Source organism: Ornithorhynchus anatinus, chromosome 2 (genome assembly GCF_004115215.2).
Source record: "Ornithorhynchus anatinus isolate Pmale09 chromosome 2, mOrnAna1.pri.v4, whole genome shotgun sequence".
Lineage (NCBI taxonomy): Eukaryota > Metazoa > Chordata > Mammalia > Monotremata > Ornithorhynchidae > Ornithorhynchus > Ornithorhynchus anatinus.
Window position 1 is genome coordinate 56,914,575 of NC_041729.1, and position 14,781 is coordinate 56,929,355.

The 14,781-nt window shown below is 42.4% G+C and overlaps 2 non-coding genes across 2 annotated transcripts; one reads left to right on the top strand and one right to left on the bottom strand.

The window, feature by feature from the left end:
* Positions 1-1,468: 1,468 nt before the first annotated feature.
* LOC114809291 lies at positions 1,469-1,606 on the bottom strand. Its single transcript, XR_003757078.1, has one exon. It is a non-coding gene; the product is annotated as a small nucleolar RNA SNORA7 (small nucleolar RNA).
* An 824-nt stretch (positions 1,607-2,430) lies between these two features.
* Positions 2,431-2,568, top strand: LOC114809599. The gene has a single exon (XR_003757375.1). It is a non-coding gene; the product is annotated as a small nucleolar RNA SNORA7 (small nucleolar RNA).
* Positions 2,569-14,781: the final 12,213 nt, after the last annotated feature.

Sequence of the window (14,781 nt, forward strand, 5' to 3'; positions counted from 1 at the left end):
AATACCATAGTACAAAAAGGATCAGTTGTTCTTAACACATGTTGGGGAAGTTATTAAGAGTCACGCATTGGTTTTATCAACCACATCTTCTCACACTGATGATAATCTCAATGCAAATTTCATTCTTTTCAAACCCAACTAAAGATTCCAGGAAGATGTTATAAGCCAAGAGAGAAAGATTAATATCTCTTCACCTTTCTGTAGTTGGACAGTCTACTTTAAATGCAAGATTTCCATGACTAATTCAGAAATAATTGCCTCATGAAATATAACGACAGGGTGTTTCTTTTTCTCTATGCAACAATTGTAGCTTTGGGAAAAGAACTGCTTCTTCAGGTGTTTGAAATGAGGGACCTCCAGTGATCTTTAGCAAAATAATAACTGTGATATTGTTGAGTGCTTATTACGTGTCAAGCACTGTTCTAAGCACTGGGGTAGATACAAGCAAATCAAGTTGGACACAGTCCCTGTCCCACATGGGGCTCACAGTCTCAATCTCCATTTAATAGATGAGGAAACTGAGGCACAGAGAAGTTAATTGTCTTGCCCAAGGTCACACAGCAGACAATTAGCGAAGCAGAGATTAGGACCCATGACCTTCTGACTCGTAGCCCTGTACTATACCCATTAAGCCACACTGCTTCTGCTATTTATTGAGCCCTTGCGAGGTGCTGAACAGAATGCTTACTTTTTACTTTATATGGTTGTTCTTAGTACTCAAAGACACCACTGATGATGAAGCTCATCTATGATGACATGTGTGGCCAAAAGGTTCAGTGTGGGTTCCACAATCCCAGCCACAATGAGCACACAAAAAGACCAGCCCTTGCTGTCTTGTCATACTTAATGTTTGCCTCCAGTCTTTGATTCTTTAGCTTACTTTCTAAGTTCCATTTAATCAATCAGTGGCATTTCATTGAGTATTTACTGTGTGCAGAGTACTGTACTAAGCACTCAGTAAATACTAAGGCAGTAAGACCTAATGCACGTCACACCTACGAGAACTTTATCAATGCCACAGAGGCCCAATAAAACGAAGATGAGGAAGTGAGGGACGAATGATTGGTTTAGGTAAGTGAGAATCTGTGGAACTCACAACACAGTAAAATCTCCAAACCCATGAGTCCCCCTCCTTACAGAGAAGGATAAGCTAATGGACAGGGACACCAACAGGCAACTATAGTGCAGATTGAAATACCCCACATTATGCTACCACCTGGGACATAATATTGTTTGTGTTTGTTGTTGTCTTATGCTGTAGAGTCATCTCTGCCACAAAGTGACACTATGGACACATCTCTCCCAGAAAGCCCCCCCTTCATCTGCAGTCATTCTAGTAGTGTATCCTTAGAATTTTCTTGGTAAAAATACAGAAGTGGTTTACCATTGCCTCCTTCAGTGCAGTAAACCCGAGTCTCCACCCTCGACTGTCTCCCGTGCTGCTGCTGCTCAGCACAGGTGAGTTTTGACATGCAGCGGGTTGCCTTCCACTCGCTAGCCGCTGCCCAAGCTAGGAATGGAATGGCTATGCCTCTGCTTGACTCTCCCTCCCACAGTTGAGACAGGTAGAGTCCTGGAAACTCTCCAGATGCAACTCTGAGAGGTGTTGCTTGTGTTTACCATTTGAAAATAAGTTGACTATTAAAGTATGGTAGGCTATTAGTCAAAAACCCCCCAAAACAGCAACAACATCAAAAAACCCAAAACAAATCATTCATATTTTAAAATGTTCAGCAAAGCCCTTGGCAGTTCCCTCTTTTTTTTCCCCCCAGAAATACTTGATTCCCATTTTTCTCCTCCCCATTTCTGTCTTGGAGAAAACAATGCTAGATGATGCGGCACTTAATCACATATGAAGTCTCTTAAAGTGGAAAATTTCATAGTGATTTATTTTTTTTCCAGATGTAAATATATAGCAATAATGCAGTTATAAAACTGGAATTGTATTAAACCATAAATTATATTTGACATGTAATAATGTTGAATTATTATGGAAGTATATCAACTTACGGTGGAGTTGCCAACAAATAATCAGATGCTATTTACATCAGACTCACTGTTTGCTATGAATTGAAAAGTGAAGGGGTCTCTCATTCTCGGCACCAAAAGGCAGAAAGTCCAATACAGCAGGCATGTGGAGGAACATAATCTGCTTGTGAGGTCACATGACGCAGGGAGGGCAATTTGTTGTCCAAATGCTGGTAATTCAAACTCCACCATCAATCAATCAATTAATTGTATTTATTGAGCGCTTATTATGTGTGGAGCAGTCTACTAAGCACTAGGAAGAGTACAACACAATTAGCGGACATGTTCCCTGCTCATAACGAGGTTACGGTTTAGAAGGGGAGAGTTTAGAAGAGGAGACAGAGTTAATATAAGTAAAAAAGTAATTTATAATATATAATTTACAGATCTGTACATAAGTGTTGTCTCTCAGGGTCACACCTGGAGAGTTTCCAGTACTCTACCAGTCTTGACTATGGGAGGGAGAGACAAGCAGAGGCATATCCATTCCATTCCTAGCTTGGGCAGTAGCTAAAGAGTGGAAAGCAATCTGCTACAAGTCAAAACTCACCTGTGCTGGGCAACAGTGGCATAAAAGAGTTGAGAGAGGAGACTCAGGTTTACAGCACAGAAGGAGGCAATGGTAAATCACTTCCATATTTTTACCAAGAAACCTCTATGGATACACTACCAGAATGATTGCAAATGGAGGTGGGGCATTCTGGGAGAAATGTGTCCATGGCATAGCTATGGGTTGGACACGATTCTACAGCTTAAGACAACAACATAAGTGACGTGAGATTGGGGATAGGGCAAATTATAACTGTCCATAAGTCACAAATAAAAATGCATAGACGACACAGAAGGGAGACTGAGACGGAAAAAGCAGGGCTTAATTGGGGAATGCCTCTTGGAGGAGATATGACTTTAATAATGCTTTGAAGGTGGAGAGAGTGGTGGTCTGGTGTATATGGAGCTGGGAGGTGTTCCAGGCCAGGGGGAGGAGGTGAGCAAGGGGTCCATGGTGAGATAGATTCCTCGAGGTGTCTATCTCCTTGAGGATGAGAACTTAGACACAGTTGGGTGGGAATGGGAAACTGGGAGAGGGAACCAAACTTTCTCCTGTTCCCTTTTTAGAGGTCAAATGATTTCTCAGATTTTCCCAATGATTTTCCCCAGGGAAGTAATTTGTCAGGAGAAACCCCATGAAAGCAACTTGAGTTTTACAGCTAAAGAACAGAGAGTCTCCCCTCTTCTCCACCGGCTGTCACCTCCCTCTCCAAGTCTGTCTCCCTCAGAGACCAAGATGTTTAAGTCTTAAGTCCCCACTCCTTTCAGGGTGAAACTGCCAGGGGACATTGAGTTATTTCACCAAGAGCTGTGCACACGATTTAGGGGACTTGTCTGGCTGTACAGATTGACAACCATCCGGGGACTAAGAGATAAGCAAACCTAAGATGGTGAAAAAAGATTTCATCATTAAATCTTTGAGGGTATTTTGATAAAGAACCAAGCAAGGGGGAAATGAATTGATAAATACATCAGTTGCATAGCAGTGAAATTTCCCCAGAGAGAACCAATCTGCAGTCAAAATGTGGTACTGGGCTCTGGGTGTGTTGGGGAGATGGAGGAATTATTTCAGGATCTTTGGGACTAATCATTCATTCTAAGAGGGAAAAGAAAGCCAGAATCTTGTAGAAAAGTGGCATGAAGGGCCTCTTAAAGTTAAAAGGGGTGGTGGTGTTTACCAGTTAAGGCATTAGTGGTGGTTGACTCGGTTTGGAGAGAAAAGGGATTCAAAGTCTGCCCACACTCATCACTGAATTGAACGTGTTTCGAGTTTAGTGAGTCGAATGCTTCTGTTCACACTCGAGAATGGCAATCCCGCGTGTCAGCTTCCTAAACTACTTCCCAAATTCAGCATAGCATAGTGGATAGTCCATGGGTCTGGGAATCAGAAGATGCTGAGTTCCAATCCCAGCTCTGCCACCTGTCTGCTGTGTGACCTTCAGCAAGTTACTTTACTTCTCTGTGCATCAGTTACCTCACCTGTAAAATGAGTATTGAGACTGTGAGCCCCACATGAGACAAGGACCATGTCCAACCTGATTGGCTTGTATCTGACCCAACACTAGTATAGTGCCTGGCACATAGTAAGCACTTAAAAAATATCATAATTATCATTACTCAGGCTGAAAGCCCAGTGTTACATGACTGGAAAGATCAAGAGCTCCGGGGAGGTTCGAAGTGGCCTGTTCATGTAGCTAGAGGCCGAAACCCAAACATTTAACATTTCTCTTTCTCTAGATACTAGACAAGGCAGAACTCAATACTTTTCTGGATTAGAAACAAAGAGATCCCCATCATTATTGTGTAAACTCTATCATTAAAACCTTTTTTATGTGAATGACCAAAGCAAGAGAACTAAGGCCTCTTTAAAAGTTAAGGAAGCAATAAATCCATCAGTGGTAGTTATTAAGCGTTTAATGTGTGCAGTGCATTCAATAAGCATTTGAGAGAGTACAACTGAGTAAGCAGACAGAACTACTTCCCTCAAGAAACCTACAATCTAATGGGGGAGACAGACATTCAAATAAGGAAATGAACAAGCTCGATGAGATTTGGTGAACAAAATCCATGTAACCATTTTATAGTTGCAGTGCGGTGTTCCTATCACCTATAATATGCTTTCAAGACTCAGCTACCCTTATATCTTCAGGGAATGAGTCAATTCTTCAACTTAATCTAACAAAAGCAAACATTGTACTTCAGTGCAATGACCCATTGCTTCCATTTGCATAATAATGTCCCTTAGAAAGACAGATATGTTTTCCTTCTTGACGAAGTATGGAAATATTCACTAATCAGTCCTTCAGATTTTGAGATTTATACAGTTGACAATTGATTCTGATTGCCTGGGCTAAGGCCAGGGGATATTTTTGACTGCAATATTTTTGATGAATTGTCAAAGCCCAAAGTTCCAAAGTTTCATATCTGCAATATGCTTCTGGCTTCTCCAAAACTAAATGGCCGAGGAAAGAATGCTAGTAGGTTGGCACTACCTCCTTTCTCTGAATACAGAATCAGGGGCATTTTGGAGTTCTGAAATTCTCTATGGGTTGATGAATGAAAAGTAATCCACACAGGGTGGGGAGTGCTCTTATGTGGTTATTTTGTCCATCCTCAAGGTTCAAAATAGGATGCTGGAACTCATTAGCTCAGGAAGGAGAGGAGCAACTCTGTCACCAAACCTCAGCTGACACTCTTCCTGAGGGACTGTTTGGTATAAAATGAGAATGAACTTCATGCATTCATGCAACCTCAAACCACGACCAAACCAACCATTCAGGGCAGATGGAAATTCCAGCAGATTACAACAATATTCCACAATTAATCCATCATATGTATTGACTGCTGTGTATTAAATGCCTGGGAAGGTTGGTAGACATGTTCCCTGTCTGAATGAGCTTACAGACTAGAAACCCCTCACTTTGAACCTTTATGGTGGTAAGGAAGAAGACTCAAGAAAAGTACATCATAACCCCTTTACAGCCTCTCAAATGACAAACTCACATCACTTCCAACCAGATTTAGGTTCCACTCATTTGGTTCATAACTGGTATAGTTTATTTAATAATAATAATAATAATAGAAAAATAGTATTTGTTAAGGTCTTACTATGTGCCAAGCACTGTTCTAAACACTGATGTAGACACAAGTTAATCAGGTTGGACACAGTCCCTGTCCCACATGGAGCTCACAGCCTTCATCCCCATTTTATAGATGAGGTAACTTAGATCTAGGAAAGTGAAGTGACTTGTCCAAGGTCACACAGCAGACAAGTGGCAGATCCGGGATTAGAATTCATGACCTTCTGACTCCCAGGCACGTGCTCTATCCACTAAGCAATGATGCTTCTCCTATTTGAAGGGTGATGCTCTTCTGACATTCCAGTTGAGCCGGTCATAAGTTTCCTTCAGTGTAAAACAAAGCTGATAGGATGCTTCTGATCAATCAATCAGTTGTATTTATTGAGCATTTCTGGTCTGCAGAACACTATACTAAGTGCTTGGGAGAGTACAGCATGGCAGCATTGGCAGATACGTTCCCTGCCCAAAGTAAGCTCACAGTCTAAAGAGGGATATGGGGAAATATTCATGTCTGGAAGGTCACTGGAAAGATTAAAGCATAACTCCGATGATTTCCTTCATCACTCTGAATTTCCCACAGACCAGGTAATGTTATTTTTGGTTGTCTACATCCCCATAAATTCCTTGGGCACCTGCATTATAGGCAAAAACGTTAAAGTCATGTCTCAGATAGCACTCAGTATCCTTTAACATATTCAGGGAAGTACAGTTTGGCTCAGTGGAAAGAGCACAGGCTTGGGAGTCAGAGGATGTGGGTTCTAATCACGGTTCTTCCACTTGCCTGCTGCATGACCTTGGCCAAGCACTTAATTTCTCTGTACCTCTGTTACCTCATCTGTAAAATAGGATTAAGACTGTGAGCCCCTCATGGGACAACTTATGGTGCATCTACCCCAGCGCTTAGAACAGTGCTTGCCACATAGTAAGCGCTTAACAAATACCATAATTATTATTATTAAGTACCTGGGAACTCCAACTGGGTTTCTCCACTTCCTTACCTCTCTGTCCCTCGATCCTAGGAATGCTGGAACTCTTTGGATCTTCAGCTCCATCCATTCACGAGGGGCATCTTTCAGTCAGTCATTGATATTTATTGAACGCTTACTGTGTGCAGAGCACTGTACTAAGTGCTTGAGAGAGTAAAATATAAAAATATAACAGGTACATTTCCTGCAACAGTCTAGACAGGGAGACAGAGATTAATATAAATGAATATAATTATAGGAAAGTACATAATTGCTGTGGGGCTGGGAGGGGGATGAATTAAGGGAACAACTCAGGGTGATGCAGAAAGGAGTGGAAGAAAAGGAAAATAGGCCTTAATTAGGGAAGGCCTCTTGGATGAGATGTGCCTTCAATATGGCTTTGAATGGGGAGAGAGTGATTGTCTGTCTGATATGAGGAGGGAGAGCATTACAGGCCAGAGGCAGGACATGGGCGAGAGGCAGAGGCTTCACCCAGTCCAGGCCACCAACAGTTCATCTGTTGGTGGCCTTGTGTCAATTGTCTTGCATAAGCAACTGCAGCTTGTTTCTGCCATTTGCGACTTTGTGAAGCAGCATGACCTAGTGGAAAGAGCATGGGCCTGGCAGTCAGAGGACCTGGATTTTAATCCTGGCTCTGCCACTTGCCTGCTGTATGACTTTGGGCAAGTCACTTCACTGTTCTGTGCCTCAGTTGCCTCATTTGTAAAATGTGGATTAAATCTTACTCCCTCCTACTCAGACTGTGAACCACATGTGGGACAGGGACTGTGTACAAATTGATTGAGAAACAGCATGGTGTAGTGGATAGAGCACAGGCCTAGTAGTCAGAAGGTCATGTGATCTAATCCGGGCTTTGCCACTTGTCTGCTGCGTAACCTTGGGCAAATCACTTGACTTCTCTGGGCCTCAGTTACCTCATCTGTAAAATGGGGATTAAGACTGTGAGCCGTAAGTGGGACAGGGACTGTGTCTAACTAGATTTGCTTTGTATCCAGCCCAGTGCTTAGTAAAGTGCCTGGTACAGAGTAAGTGCTTAACCAATACAACACACACCACAATTATTATTATTTTTATTAATTTGTTTCTTCCCCAGTGCTTAGAACAGTGCTTGGCACATAGTAAGCACTTAACAAGTACTAATGTTATCTACCCCATTGTCTTGCAGTCCGTCAGAAACCTTTGCTATGGAACCACTTGATTTACATGTTCGTTTTCATTTACTGCACAGCAATAGAAGAATTTCAAATTCTTCCCTTTATCAATTCCCACTCTCCAACTGGGTACATATGTCTATATCCTGGGGCAGGACTGGCCTCCTCCTTAATGGATTTGTAATATGCCACAAGTCACTAACTACAGTTCAAAAGCCCTTGCTAAAGGCAACCAATTGGTTCTAGAGCATTTCCCTGAAATTAGTGGAGAGGGGACACCGTCTGCACTTTGGGAAAAGTTTATTAAGTCAATACCTTCTGAAAATCTCTTGTCCTTTTTAACTGGCATAGAGAACTGCAAGTTCCATCTGCCTGACTCTCAGCTATTAGAGTCTTCCCACAAAGGAGGACCAGTTTGAATTTTCCTGCCTGGACCTTTATTAAAACTTCAGATCAAGTCTCTGGGCACTGTTTATCCATGGGATGAGAAGTGCTTTGTGCACCAGATTTCAGCTCCTCACTTTAAATTCCTGCCACAGAGTCAGTGTGAAGGCTTCATGGGATTTTGAGAACTATTCAAAGTATTCACAGCTCAGTGTGAGGTGGGAGTTCAGAAGTAATTCCTTTTTTTTTTTAATCAAAAGAAGCCCCATCCGCATGCGTGGTAGGTTTAAAGTCAAGTGAATATATTAATTTATAGCACCCTAACAGAATGGGCACATTATCCTAAAGGCAGCCTGCTGGCTTGCAGAGAGTAAGGAGTAAATAAATCATATATGACTGTGATAAATGATCGGTGCAGAATATGTCAGAGTGCACGGCTGATTAGCCTGAAAAGCCCAGAGCACTGAAGGATACAGGGCTTCTCTCAAGGGGCTTGAATTTTCAGATTCTTCATCTCTGGACCCTAGATGGGGGTTGGGAGGAGAGGGACAATTTCCCAGAGGAATCATTATTGAAAAAGACAATTTTGGAAGAAAAGAATAAAAACAGGAAAGCATTGCCCAGGGGAAACATGTTGCCTCTTTACCATAGGCTTTGGAGACTGTTGAAAGAGAAGAGTTGTAGACCAACCTCAAAGGAGACACGTTAGTGTCCTGATGTTGCGTGTCATGCAGTGAGATGTTCTATTTATAAATTGCCAAAGGCCATGTCCCAGGAGCAGCCTTGGGAAGTTTCCAACTTCAGGACAGTTGGAAAACCTCAAAACCCCAGTATGACTTTTCTCTCTCTCCCTCTCCCCCACTTTTTTTTTTTGTTTTTGTAACGGTATTTGTTAAGCCCTTCCTATGTGCCAGGCACTGTACTAAGTACTAGGGTAGGTACAAGCTAATCAGGTTGGATCAGTCCCTGTCCCTTGTGGGGCTCACAATCTCTTAATTCCCATTTGGCAGCTGAAGTAACCAAGGCAGAGACCAGTAAAGTGATTTATTCAAGGTAACACAGCAGACAAATAGTGGAGACGGGATTAGAACCCAGCTAGTCTGATTCCCAGGCCTGGGCTCTTCCCACTAGGCTATGCTGTTCTTCTCACATATGTTCAGTGCAGCCTTATGAGCTCATGAGCCTTACCTCAGTGCTAGTGAGCTGAAGGCAGCTTAAGATTGTTGGTGAACCTGCCTTAACATTTCCATGTTAAGCCAAGCTCAAAAATGACATGGACGAAGTTGCTGGAGAAGTTGTATCTGTCTTCTGTGGTTGTACCAGGGTTCACAGACACTTTGGTTGGAAACTTGATGGCCCAATGTTGCTAACTCATGACCATCAACCTTCTAAAGGACACACTGGTCTTCTTGATCCATTTTTTTAACTGCTTTGTCTGTCCATTCAAGCTATTCTAGACACAGTCCAGAGTCATTTCATTATAAAACAAAATTTCAAGTACACTAAATATTAAGTACATTTTTTTCTCTGTGTGTTACACTACGAGGTGATAAGGATGCTTCTCCTTGAGAATCAACGAGCTGAAGACTTCAAGTCTTCTAACTGACATTCATTTTTAAGCAATTCATTGAGGAGGAAATCAAAATCAGGGATTGAAAATTATGTAGTTGCAGATTTATCTCTCTGGCACCTGGTTTGATTATTGAATTTAAAAAGAAGCATGCTGGCAGCTACAACTGGTTCTGCCAGATGTTGAAAACCTATTTCAGGAAGAGTAGAGAAAAGTGTCAGGATATAAGGATCATTCATTTAAAAAATAAACTGTCCAGATCAAGTTCTGTTTAGGTTGTCAGAACTGATAGGGGTCGTAATGAAACATCAAGGACATTTACAAAGCCCAAATCGCACCAAGATATAAAAATCTGCCGATTTTAAGTAGGCATTCTTGACTGTCAGCTTATCAGACTGTGGAAACATGGGACAGATTTGAAGTGGCCTATTTTTCTTGCATTTTGCCTCTCCTCTTGCCTCTCTTTCATGGATGCTATAAAAAAATATTGTTTGGGGAGCTATCTGTCAGCATCAGGAATAGGTAAGAGCTCAGGTACTGTAGTGATAGCTATTAGATAAATAGATAAGAATGAAAGTCTGACTTCACATCAATAACGGAATCATGATCTACTGATTTAAATGATATACAGAGCTTTGTGAAATAGTTCCAGCTCTAGTATTTCCTGGCAGGAGGAAAATTACACACCAGAAAAACCTTAAATAGTCATCTCTAAAGTGAATGAGAGACTACAGGAATAGCATGAAAAATAAGTACTTAATAAGGCATCTAATTATTCAACATCTCCCTCCTCTAGCCTATGGTCTTTTCTGCTCCTTTGAAAATTAAAATGAACATTCCTATTGAGGTTTACAGTCCACAAGACAACCACTAAGACTATAGGTGCTGCCTGATAAGAACACTAAGAGAAGTTGATGAAAATGACTCCGAGAGCGAAGAGCTCCTTGCATCAAACAATCAAAAATGCATCATCAGTACTCCACACTGTCCAATGTTAAGAAAATTATCCATTTGGCTGTGGGATCTGGATTCATCACTGGCATTACATCCAAATTTTAGTTCAATCAGCATCAATGTAAGGCCACATGTAGGTGGAAACAAATTGCAAGAACGGATTCAAACTATGGGGAACATGGTCTGTTGGCTAGCAAGGAACAATGCTTAGGGCAATCCACTGCTGCAGGATGGTACATGTGAGGGGAATGAACACTACCAAGATACCCGAGCAGCAGCTATTAAACTCAAATAAGGAGACTGCAAACAGGGAAGATAGAAAAAATGAAGCAATACCTCCACTAATGAAGCATCACAGTAGGCAGTTGTTAGTGTGACCTGCTGTGTGACCATGTGCAAGTCACTTTAGCCTCTCTGGGCCTCAGTTTCCTCAGCTGTAAAATAGGCGCATATGTTCTCCCTCTCCTTTAGATTGTGAGACCCACATGGAACAGGGACTATGACTCTCTGCTTATCTTGTATCTATGCCAGCGTTTAATATAATGCATGTAACGTGGAAAGCTTTTGACAAATACCACAATTATTAATAATAATACTATTAATAATATAGAAATAGGATGACCCTTAGAGCAGAAGCTTGGAAATGATTCTAAAGTGAAGCAAGATAGCTAAAGCAACAGAGCTCCAAGGATTATCTTTTTCTACACATCCTGTCTGAAGGACACTCTGCTATTGGTTCCAGTTTTTTTAATGGTGTTTGTTGAGGACTTACAATGTACAAAGCACTGTACAAAGTGCTGGGGTGGATACAAGTTAATTAGGTTGAACGCAATCTCTGTCCCATATGGGGCTCATAATCTTAATTCCCATTTTACCGATGAGGTGACTGAGGCACAGAGAAATGAAGTGACTTTCCCAAAGCCACACAGCAGACAAGTGGCAGAACTGGGTTGAGAACCCAGGTGCTTCTGACTCCCAGGCCTGTGCTCAATCCAGTAGGCCACACTGCTTCTCTAGTAGAATAAGCCTGGCTCTGGAAATCAGGAGGTTGGGGTTTCAGGCCCAGCTCTGCCAGAGAGTGCCTGCTGGAACTATGTTATTAGTAGGGAAGCTTCCTGACTGAAGAATAAACTGTGGCATGCCATGAGGTGGACGAGCCTACCATGGATTCTGAAAAATAGTTAACTTGGGGGGTTATCAAGGTGACCACCACATGCAATACTGAACTACCTCATAGCACTATAGCGAATGCTACAGACTCTTTGGCTGTAAATATGCAAAAAACCTTTGTGTGCTCTTCACATTGGGCTGCACCCAGATCTCCTCTTCACTTGTTGCCCTTCATGTCTCAGTGGGTTCCAAGCAGTGAGGCCTAGAGGAAAGAGCATGGGTCCGGGAGACAGAAGTACCGGAGTTCTAATCCCAGCTCAGTCACTTGTCTGCTGTGTGTACTTGGGCAAGTCACTTCACTTCGCTGCCCCTCAGTTACCTCATCTGTAAAATGGGGATTAAGACTGTGAGCCCCATGTACCCAGTGGTACCCAAATACCATCATCATCATGTAGGACAGGGACCGTGTCCAATCTGATTAGCTTATCCCTATCCCAGCATGTAGTATAGTGCCTGGCACATAGTAAGTGCTGAGTAAATATAAAAAAAACAACTGGCAAGGAAGAGAGCATGTGCACTCTATAAGCCACTTTCACTACAGTCAATTCCTTTGAGCAGGTTCTTGGTCCTTCACTCTGGAAGGAACAATTTGTTAACACATCAGTCAGTCAATCAGTGGCATTCACACTGTACTGTGTGCAGAGGACAGTTCTAAGCACTTGGAAGAGTACAATACAACAGAATTGGTAGACACGTTCTCTGTCCAAAAGGAGCTTATAGTCTAGAGGACAAGTGAGATGTTAAAAAAAATTACAGATATGTACGTAAGTGCTGTAGGGCTGAGGGTGGGGTGAATATCAAGTGTGTAAAGGGAACAACAGATCCCAGTGCATAAGTGACCCAGAAGAGAGAGGGAGTAGGGGAGATGCGGGCTTAGTCGAGGAAGGCTTCTTGGAGGATATGTGATTTTAATAAGACTTTGAATGTGGGGAGAGTGATGGTTGGTCATGAAAGGGGCTGCCAGTCAGCCACACACGCACACATGGATCAAATCCCATCATCAATAGTGTCATCTTCAAATCTCAGTGAATATGTATATTGCATATATAAGCCACTGTGGAATGAGTATCTTGACTGATGCCTTATTAAAAGCAGAGTCAGCTACCAAATTCCAATCAACAGTTCATCAGAGGCAGTAAAAAAATCACTAGACTACTCAGGCACCACTTGCCTGCTGTGTGACCTTGGGCAAGTTACTTAACTCTCTCTATGCCTCAGTTTCCTCATCTGTAGAGTGGGGATTCCCCCTCTCAGGATCACACTTGGAGAGTTCCTAGTACTCTATCACTATCGACTACAGGAGGGAGAGTCAGGCTGATGCATATCCATTCCATTTCTAGTTTGGCCAGTGGCTAGCAAGTGGAAGTTATAATCTGCCCAAGCCAAAACTCACCTATGCTGGGCAGTAGCAGCATGGGAGAGAGTCAAGAGTAGAGACTCAAGTTTACTGCGCAGTGGTAAACCACCTCTGCATTTTTATCAAGAAAACTCCATGGATACACTACTGGAATGATTGCAGATGGAATTGGGCTTTCTGGGAGAGACGTGTCCATGGCGCCGCTATGGGTCTAAGTCAACTCGACGGCATAAAACAAAACAAGATATAGGAGGGATTCAATACCTGCTCCCACTTCTACATAAACTGTGAACCTCAATCGGGAAGAGACTGTGTTTGACCTGATCATCTTGTACTTACCCTGGTGCTTAGGAGAGTGCTTGGCTACTACCACCACCAACCCCGAGTGTTTCTTTGTGGATGTCATATACTAGACCCAAGTTCCTACTAGTTCCAGCTCACTTCCAGCACTGCCCTAGACTCACTCTAAATTGTAAGCTCCATGTAGTCAGGGAACATGTCTATCAACTCCGTTACATTGCACTTTCCCAAGAGTTTAGTATGGTGCTCTGCACACAGTAAGTGCTCAGTTAATACAATTGATTTATTGTTGGATTGCTCTGCCTCCTTGCCTGCATCCCAAATGGCCATTCAAGAAGAGAGATTCCTCTCCAGAGGGTGGCCTGTAGGCTGACCTGCTCAGTCTTTCTGTTGGCTTTCATTTCTGTGCTTAAAACATTTTCTCTGTCTGCCTGGCTTGCACAAACAAGTGAGGTGATGGGGCCACTGTAGAAAAGTTCATATTCCTCTGTAGCCCAAACTGACCCTCTTCCAATTAGTTTGATCAAAGACACTTCAATTATTTGCAATTAGTAATGTTGAGCTAAAAAAAAAATCACAAACATCTATTTAGTCTAAATGATCCATTTTTAAGAGTGAAATAACAAAGGGTTTTGCCAGAATCTCTCCCGTAATTCCATCAATTTTTATCTATTTAGATCTGTTTTGATCTGAAAAATCAGTCCATTAGTTAATCAATCAGTGGTGTCAATGGTATTTATCAGGTGACTATTTTGCATACTAAGCTCTTAGGAGAGTTCATTCAGTCATTCATTTAGTTGTATTTATCGCGCGCTTACTGTGTGCAAAGCACTGTACTAAGCATGTGGGAGAGTGCAATATAATAAGAAGACACATTCCCTGTCCATCATGAGAGTTCACTACAGTTGGTAGATACAATCCCTACCCTCAGGGAGTTTCGACTAGCAGGGGAGACAGGCATTTAAATATACTCCAGGTAAGGGAAGTAACCAAATAGAACATGCACATAAGTGTTGCTGGGGGAACGGGGTAATACCTAAGTGCTTGCAGAGGAGGAGGGGCTAAGTGTACAGATGGGACGTGGTGGCAGGGGGCTGGGGGGAATCTAGGGTCAGGGGGAAGGATACCTTTGTCAAAGAAGGCTTGCTCAAGGAGCTACAATTTTGGCAGGGCTTTGCAGAAGGCTAGAGTGCTGATCTGTCAGATATGGATGGGGAGGAAGTTCCGGACAGAAGAGATGGTGGGAGCCAGG